This window comes from Megalobrama amblycephala, linkage group LG5 (assembly GCF_018812025.1).
Source record: "Megalobrama amblycephala isolate DHTTF-2021 linkage group LG5, ASM1881202v1, whole genome shotgun sequence".
Lineage (NCBI taxonomy): Eukaryota > Metazoa > Chordata > Actinopteri > Cypriniformes > Xenocyprididae > Megalobrama > Megalobrama amblycephala.
The window spans coordinates 13,973,424-13,983,001 of NC_063048.1; the positions used below are offsets into that span (position 1 = coordinate 13,973,424).

The window sequence follows — 9,578 nt, forward strand, 5'->3', positions numbered from 1 at the left end:
CCAACAGTTAATGACAAATAAATGCATTCTCCAAAAGTGCTTCACAAGATTGAGCATCCAGATTATACCATCCGAATGCTCAATATTGATCGGGTGAATGCATGTTTTAAACAGCTTATTGTACAGGTAAGTTAGTCGCCATTCTAAACTGCACTGCTACATAGGCTAACCCCTTATTTACACTGCACGCGTCTGCGGCACATTACGGCTAACTGGTCGTCCATAACTGGACTTTTAAGTGTATTAACGTTGTCTGAAGGCTACAGCAAAATAAAGTATGGCATCATAATAAACACAATTAAACTTAATATTAAACAAAATATTCCATTTAGCCATTAAAATCAAGGAAAACTATGTCAGACAGGCAAATCTAGTGGTTTCGCGAATCCAGCCGCTTCGCTTCTGAAATGCTTTGGACGGAACAAAACCTCGGCAGAGCCGTAACACGCCACAGACACGTGCAGTGTAAACAAGGGGTAAAGCCCGGAACACACCAAGCTGACGCCGACGAACTAGTGGCAACGAAAGCAGACTGTGGGGTTGGCTCACACTGGCAGCGTCTGGGTCCAAAGTTGCCCTGATACACCAAACCGACACTCGACCCCCGATGGCCAAGTAGCATGTCTGTACTGCGTCCGTGTAAGAAGAAATGCCTTTCCGTACCAGCAGGTGGCAGTAGCTGAACAGCCACACACACAGTAGCACGCAGATCATGTGCAGATAGAACGTGCACATACAGAATCATTACTGTCAACACTGTTCTGTGATTTATCAATGAAATAACTTAAAAATAGAAAACTTCTAGCAATTTTTTCTTAGTAACTAAAACCCAGAGCTTCACTTTTAGTAGAGAGACGCTGCCAGGTAGAATTAATTCACACACGCAATAGCTCTCTTACTAATGCATTCATATAATTGTAATCTTAACTGTGTTACTTTATCTGTATCTGATTTAGAACAAGCAGAAATCTGTGAGAAATATAAAGACACAAAGACAAAAGAACTGATAAAATAAACTTATGTAGAAGCAGTAGCCTTGTGGACAGCGCTGTGTCTTATGCCACAGCGGTGCACAAGGCAACCCGCGTTCCAGTCTCAGCTCAAGGTCGTTCACACAGAACGCACTTTTCCTTTCAAAAACGCGAAACGCGGGCAGTGTAATTGGGAAAAAATACAAGGTCTCGAGATGCATTTTTTAAAAAGTCTTTTGATTCGACTTTAATCGCATAAATCGTCATTGAAAAATCGGAAGTCATTTAACCCCTACACTCTACTCCCCTCATCACGGCAGCCGCAGCACCTGGGTGTAAGGACAGACGAGGCGAGAGAAAAGGAGACAGAAGAATCAGGAGAGACAGAGAAGAGAGATTCTTGGCCCACTTCCCAAAACGCACTGCAATCTGGTCCTCCACTAGATGGGTGAACTCCTCCGCGATGCTTGGCGGTGGTGCTTGGATACCCCTCGGTCGACGGCCCTTTGACTCCTCCAGCGCCTTGTGGACAGTGATTGCTCTTCCGGTATCGGGCAGCTGGCAGCGATTCCCCCGTTCCTTGCTCCTCCCCATCATGGTGGGCGGCAGCAGGCTCTGGCCTTAGGAAAACGGCGGCAACTCCTCTGCTCCCTCTCAAGCAGCAGCCACCCCTCCACAACCCAGGCAGATGGCAGCGAGTTTGTCACTCCTATTCACTCCAGCCCACCACCTTGAGCGTCCATGGCGGCAGACTCTGCTCAGTTCGATGGCACCACAGATTTCCTACAGAGACAAGGACTTTTTGACAGTGTATTCCTCCATTCTCATGGGTTTCAGCACCAATGTAACAATGTTAAAGGCTCAGTGAAGAAGGAGGCGGGAACCAGCGAACGTTAAATGTAACTGTTAATGACCCAATAAACAAACAACAAAACGAATGAAAAGCATCAGCCCCTCACAGAAGACTGCCACATATAAACATAATAAAATACCAAAATAAATGTTCCAGGCCTGGCCCTCTCTCATCTTACACTGTCGTCAATCCTCCTTTTATCCTTCCGGACCTCCTCCGTGAGACTCGAGACCCCTGTGGCGTGCAGGTGGCACTCATTAGCACTTGTGCCACATAACTCGCTCCATTCCCACGGCTCTCGGCCTCGCCCTGCTTCCCACATTCATATACTGTACGTTTGGAACTGCAAAACTTTCATAAATGCTTCTGCCAGACCGTCTTCCGTATTCTACTTACAAAGAAAGTGTAAAACTCTCGCAGTTCAAAAAGTTTATGCTACGTCCTACGCCTTCTCTATTCAACTTACGGAAAAAGCTTAACTGACGTGATGCCAGTTCCGTTTTTTCCGTAATATTTGAATTGAATACGGAAGACGGGCTGGCGGAAGCTAGATATTTTTCCAACACAAGTGCATCGCTTCGCTTCAGAAGGCATTTATTAACCCCCCGGAGCCGTGTGGAGTACACATTTATGATGGATGAATATGGATGGAAGGCATTTTCTTCAGCTTCATACTCGTGACCCCTGTGCACTGCAATTATAAAGCTTGGATGTGTCAGGATATTTATTAATATATCTCCGATTATGTTCATCAGAAAGAAGAAAGTCATATACATCTAGAATGGCTTGAGGGTGAGTAAAGCTTGAAGTAATTTTCATTTGAAAGTGAACTAATCCTTTAAATTGCACGCCTTTCTATTCTAAACCCACAGTCCCTTACAAAAAATAGGTATACTTCATGTTGATTTTATTTATTTTAAGTATACTACTATATTTCTGAGAAGTACATAAAAGTATACTTCCTTATTTTTCATTTAAAAATAAAGTATATTAATGGCACACTTGAATAAACAGCTTTTTTGTAAGGGGTAACTGCTGGCCACCCAGACTTTTGAAAGAAAGTGTTGTTTTCAGCTCTTAGCCTGTGGTATTAAAGAGAGAATTCACCATCAGAGTGGCTGGAACTTAACCTCTTGGGGTCAGTCTATTGTGTGCTGCACATTTGGTTCTTCATAAAACCTATACTCAGGAGATGTTATCACTCACTTGGGGAGGGTATTTCAGCTATTCCCATTCACAGAGCACAATAGCAGAGGATAACTCACCTGGCCATGAAGATAATAGAATGGTACAATTGCTACGGATGGCTGTAAAGCCAGATCTTTCATTGTTCAATAGGAGAGTTAACCAAATGTTTGCTGCTGGCTCTCTACATGCGGCGCCACATCTGCTGAGCTCTGAGGTCCTTATGACTGTTTATTTTTTTACGGATGCTTTTCTGTGTTTAGCAAGCTTTTACAGCCTCCAAAGGGCAACCCTTGATCCGTGGTGCTTCAGACATGAATCTGACCATTCAAAAAGTGTGTGTAACTCTTGAGACCTGGGAAGAGGGCTTTTTCAGTCAACCAGAAAGCAGTGCAAATTAGATTTTGGGTGGATTTTGCTTACTCATGCCAAACTCACCTCCACAATGACAGGCTGTTCTGGGTGGTTGCTAGGATTTATTATTGAGCAATAGTAATAATGTTTTCCTTTCCTCACCCAAAAATCTTAAACTCACCATTAAGTTGTTCCAAACCTGTATAAGTTTCTTTCTTTTGTTTAACACAGTAGAAGATATTTTGAACGGAGAATGTTGGTAACCAGACAGTTGACGGCACCCATTGACTTCCATAGAATTTTTTTTCTCCTACGATGGAATATATCCATATTTAAAAATGTATAAACTATATCTAGCTTCTGGTAAACGGCCGTATGCATTGGTTTACTGAGAAAGAGTGACCTGTGAACCAAGCGGCAACCTCCCCCTGTTTCTCTTGAAGCCAATACGGGAAGTGACTTAAACTGCAATTCATCGACTGGCCACTAGAGACAGGCTCCAAAAGAGAGCATCTCATTGAGCCCCATGTTAAAAAGCCCAACTTTACAGCAGAATAAAACATGTTTACAGCCTGGTACAAATTGTGGTTTTGGTCTATACAGTTAATTTTACCCTTCATGACAACTCTGAGGGGGGTGAATTTTTTATAACTCATCCGTTTAAATTATATTAAGCCTTAAAGTTCTGCATAATTAAGGGCGCGGCCACTTGAGTGAACGCATAACCTGATATTGCTGAGTTCAACATGTTCCTGGGTCAACATTTTTGTTGATCCTGGAACAACATTCAAATCAACCAATCAGATTTGAGGGACAAGTTTACAGATTATGTCAAGTTTAGGCTTAAAATCATGCATTGGTGCTTCTACATCAGTGTTATTCATCTATCATTTCCCTCTGATTTTTGAGATAACTTGGGTAGGGTTAGGTTTAGGGGTAGGAATAGGGTTAAGACTAAATTTTCAGACTAGAATGTTGTTCCAGGATCAACAAAATATGTTGACCCAGGAACGCATCTAACTCAGCAATATCAGGACGTGCGACGCACTGCCAAGATGGCAACAGCCAGCTTTAGGTTTCAAAAATGCTCTTCAGAAACCTACGTGTGACGTCACGGACACTACGTCCATATTTTTTTTATAGTCTATGCCTGTAACTCATCGAATGACATAGACGTAGGAGTATCGTAAACTTAGATGTCAAAGCAAACTAAGACAAACTCAAGCTCCTCTTCACTTATATCGAAATCCTCCGACATTTCTCTTTAAAAATTTTCATTTTAAACTTTTAATTCATGACCGGTGTTTTGTTTTGCTCTATGCGCTTCCGCGTTCATCAATACATCATGTATCAGGTCAAAGGTTACCGTTTCTACGTAACTCTGTGCGTACGGCCATTTACTGTTTTCTAGTTATTATAAAGTTGTAAATATGGATATTTTTATTACAAAAACACATTGCTTCACTTCAGAAGGCCTTTATTAACCCCCTGGAGCTGTATGGATTACTTTTATGATGAATAGATGCACTTTTTTGGGCTTCAAAATCTCATGCCTGCTTCATTACCATTATAAAACTCTGAAGAGCCAGGACATTATTTAATATAACCCCGAATGTATTCATCTGAAAGAAGATAGTCATATACACCTATATGGCTTGAGGGTGAGTAATTCATGGGATAATTTTCATTTTTGGGTTTCCATTGCTCAAAGGGTACTAAAAATTGGAAAAAGTTAAAGGGAACTATCCCTTTTAGGTGAAAGTTTGAAGCCCATCATGGGTTATGGCAGATGCATTTATCAAACTTTATTAGTTTTATGGGCAGCCTGCATCTTTGCCAGCTATGCAATGTTAACCTGCTGTTAACTTGGGGGAGGAGTTGGGGCCGAGCCCCAGATTGTGTGCTGGGGCAGTAGCCGCGCTGTGCTCAGGGTCTCTAGGGGGGCAGGTCCACAGGAAGGCCTCAAGCTGTGAGTAAACAGCTGTATGTAGGATCGCCTGCCGGTCTGGAGCCAGGCACAGACCCCTAGACCCATTCACTGACCCGTTCGTGTCAGTCACCCCAGTCCTATTAATACACAAGACCTGCAGCCATACACACACTTCTAAATGGAAAAATGTTCGACATGACAACAATGGACTTTCGTCAGATCATTTGTTTCATTGTTTGTTAAACCACTGAATCTAGACTGAAAGAACTGTTACATAAAACTGAAGATAAACTCATTTCAGAACAAACAGTCTGACATTTGGACAGACCACAGGTGTAGTTCATCACAATTAAGTTTGACATGATCCATTATTAAATGTCCAAATACTTAAAAAAAAAGTTTTATAATGATATATTGATATATTACCGTTCAAAAGATTTTTTTAAAGGTGCCCTCGAGTGTCACAATGAATTTACCTTCATAGTTAAATAACATGTTCAGACATGGAAATGACATACAGTGAGTTTCAAACTCCATTGTTTCCTCCTTCTTATATAAATCTCATTTGTTTAAAAGACCTCCGAAGAACAGGCGAATCTCAACATAACACCGACTGTTACGTAATATTTGCATATGCCAGCCCATGTTCCCAACATTATGAAAGGCATTAGACAAGGGCAGGCAGTAACTTCTGGATCTGCACAGGTGAATCAACAGACTAGGTAAGCAAGCAAGAACAACAGCGAAAATGGCAGATGGAGCAATAATAACTGACATGATCCATGATATCATGATATTTTTAGTGATATTTGTAAATTGTCTTTCTAAATGTTTCGTTAGCATGTTGCTAATGTACTGTTAAATGTGGTTAAAGTTACCATCGTTTCTTACTGTATTCACGGAGACAAGAGCCGTCACTATTTTCATTTTTAAACACTTGCAGTCTGTATAATGCATAAACACAACTTCATTCTTTATAAATCTCTCCAATAGTGTAGCATTAGCCGTTAGCCACGCAGCATGCCTCAAATTCATTCAAAATCAAATGAAACAATATAACAGTATACAATACTCACATAATCCGACGCATGCATGACGAACACTTTGTACAGATCCATGTGAGGGTTACATTAGCTGTGTAAACTTTGTTTATGCACTGTTCAAGCAAGCGCGAGCTCCGTAGGCGTGGAGCACGAGCAATTAAAGGGCCAGCAGCCCTGAATCGGCTCATTTATAATGATGCCCCAAAATAGGCAGGTAAAAAAATGAATTTAAAAAAATCTATGGGGTATTTTGAGCTGAAACTTCACAGACACATTCAGGGGACACCTTAGACTTATATTACATCTTTTTTTAAAAAGTTCTAGGGCACCTTTAAAATGTCTCTTATGCTTACCAAGGCTGCATTTGTTCAAAAACACACCTAGTGAAGTATTATTACAAACTAAAATATCTCTTTTCTTATCTTATCTTTATCTTTGTGTTAGTTTGCAAATTCATATTTATTCTGAGAGGTCCTTTGTTTGATGTGGCCTGGTGTCCACTGTGATGAGCAGTGACATGTAAGAGTGAGAAATGCTCCAGCGCCTCTCCAGAACTGCGGAGATGATAAGAGGAGAGGGAAACGTGAGAGGAAATGGGATTTGTTCAGGTTCAGTGCTCCACTTAAAGCTTGCTAGAAGAGAGCACTCACTAGTGTCCCAATAATTGACCATAATTACCAGGAGGACTAATGTGAGATATGAAATGGGTTCATGTTGGGGTGACATGTTTGTTCTGATTTGAAATGGCTTAAAACCACCTACATCCTGGACCATGTGGTCAAACCTTTCAACATTTGCTGATTTTGCATCATGTAATAATGTGTCATCATCTGGAAAATGTAGGCTATTCCACACAGCTCGGTTTTCAGTCATGAAATTTTCCGCTTCAGATGCTGTTTAAACCAATGTGATTAAGGAAAATAAATACCATTTTTAAAAGTAATGACGGGATTTTTTTGAAATGCACACTTTTAATGTTCTTGACAGGGGGAGGGATGAGCAGAAGCACCATATGGGTGGCAGACTATTATTAATATTTTATTCCATGACCGTTAATGGCAGATTCCTATAATATATGATGGGTGCCTTATCTGTTTATTTAGTAAGGGACAGTTCATCTATTTTTTAAAAAAGCAGTCCATACAGGACTTATTTTGCAACTTATGCTAAAATGCTTTTAGTATTAAAATCTTGCATTGCTGAATTGTGCATATTAGTTGATTAAATTCACACCAGCAGGGCATGTTTTTAAAGAGACAGTTCACCCAAAAATGAAAATTCTGTCATCATTTACTCACCCTCAGGTTGTTCCAAACCTGTATACATTTCTTTGTTCTGTTGAGCACAAAAGAAGATATTTTGAAGAATATGGGAAACTGAACAGTTCAGGCTTCATTGACTATATAAATACTATCATTGATAGTATTTCTTTTCCTACTATGGAAGTCAATGGTGCCTGGATACAAACTTTCATCAAAATATCTTCCTTTTTGTATTCAGCAGAACAAAGAAATTTATGCAGGTTTGGAACAACCTGAGGGTGAGTAAATGATGACAGAATTTTCATTTTTGGGTGAACTATCCCTTTAATATTTCCACTGAATATTTATGGCAGTGCAACACTGCCATCTATTGGCATGACATGTTTACATTCTTTTCTTTTACCAAAAGCAATTCGTTTACAATGCCAGTAGGTGTCACTGTAACCCCACATTTTATTCATTTGAAATAAACAGTAGGTCCAGCACTCCATGGCTCACTGATTGTAATAAAAAGCATCATATGACTGTTGGTAAAATCATACAGCACACCTTTTGTGCATTATTACATGAGGGGTATTACAATAACCATAATTATATGGTGAATGGAACTTTAGAATATGGATGCTGGGATATGGAACTTTAGACACTTTTTATTTTATTCCTTGTTTGTTTTGTGCCATTACAAAAGCTCAATTTGTATTTTAGTGAATTATGATTGCATGAGAGCTACAGGGAATTAAAATGATATTCATCTCTCCATCGCTGTTCTATTTAACAGGGAGACCTGCTTTGTAAATGATGTGTTTCTGGAGGCAGAGAGCTAAATTACTTTTCAGACTGATGCCAAATTTGGAAGGGAAGCTGGCAGAGAAGGCTGGCACTACCTACGTGATTGAATGCGCAGCATATCAATGACCTCGTTCAAAGCAGAGCTGGATTTCAACACACAAAGACATCATTATTGCAGTGAGAACAATGTCATCTACCCACAGTTGGATAACACAACTTATTTAGTTTTGGAATGTGGACTTTAACATGAATACCAACTACATTCAAATTCTGTTTATTTATTTATTTTTTATTTATTTATTTTATTAAGACAAAACCTTGATTTAAAAACTTCTTGAGTAAGCTAAAAAAAAAAAAGAATGCTTAAACATAACTCATAAAAAGATAAAAAAAGGATTTTGCAGAAAATAAATGATTTTACGTTTCCAAGTTAAAATAACTTTTATATTCACATCTGCCTTAAAACATCCTTTGCCTACATTCTGCTTTGATTCATTGTGTTATTCTTCTAACATTCAGTTTCACTTCAAAATAAAACTACTCGTGTTTGTAAAGATTAGAGAAAAGGATGAAGGCCCCAGCGAGGATCGAACTCGCGACCCCTGGTTTACAAGACCAGTGCTCTAACCACTGAGCTATGGAGCCAAGTTGCTGTATGCTAACTAGCTAATGGCTAATAAACGTTACGATAAAACGAAACGAAAAACAAAATAAGATATAATATAGTTTATCACTACGATAAAACTTAATATTCTTCGAAGACATTTTCTTTGTTTTAATTATACATATTTTACATATTTTAATATTGTATTTATCTACAAATGTTTAGCAAACGAATAGTAGCAACTGTGTAAAATGCTAAAGCGCTCAAAAAATATTCACTATAGGGGAGAGTGGGGTAATGTGAGACATCGGGTAATGTGAGACACCCCCTGTATCTCGACAAAGGAACACATTTGTGGTTATGTGACAATTATGTTTTCAAGCCCCTCACATTTCCCCTTGGCCATGAAGGAGAGGACCTCATGGTGCTGTGCTAAGCATGTTTTTTTCACAAAAATATATTTTTTGCATATAAAAGTAAATTTTCTTGCGGTCAACTTAATCAACTGTTGTGCCAAAGCAAACTGATTCAGGTAGAAAAACTTATATCATACATGTTGATGAACTATCAACATATAAAACCATGTG

The 9,578-nt window shown here is 39.4% G+C and overlaps 1 non-coding gene across 1 annotated transcript; it reads right to left on the bottom strand.

Annotated features, from left to right (window-relative positions):
• Window positions 1–8,959: 8,959 nt before the first annotated feature.
• Window positions 8,960–9,032, bottom strand: trnat-ugu. Its single transcript has one exon. It is a non-coding gene; the product is annotated as a tRNA-Thr (tRNA).
• Between the last annotated feature and the right edge of the window lie 546 nt (window positions 9,033–9,578).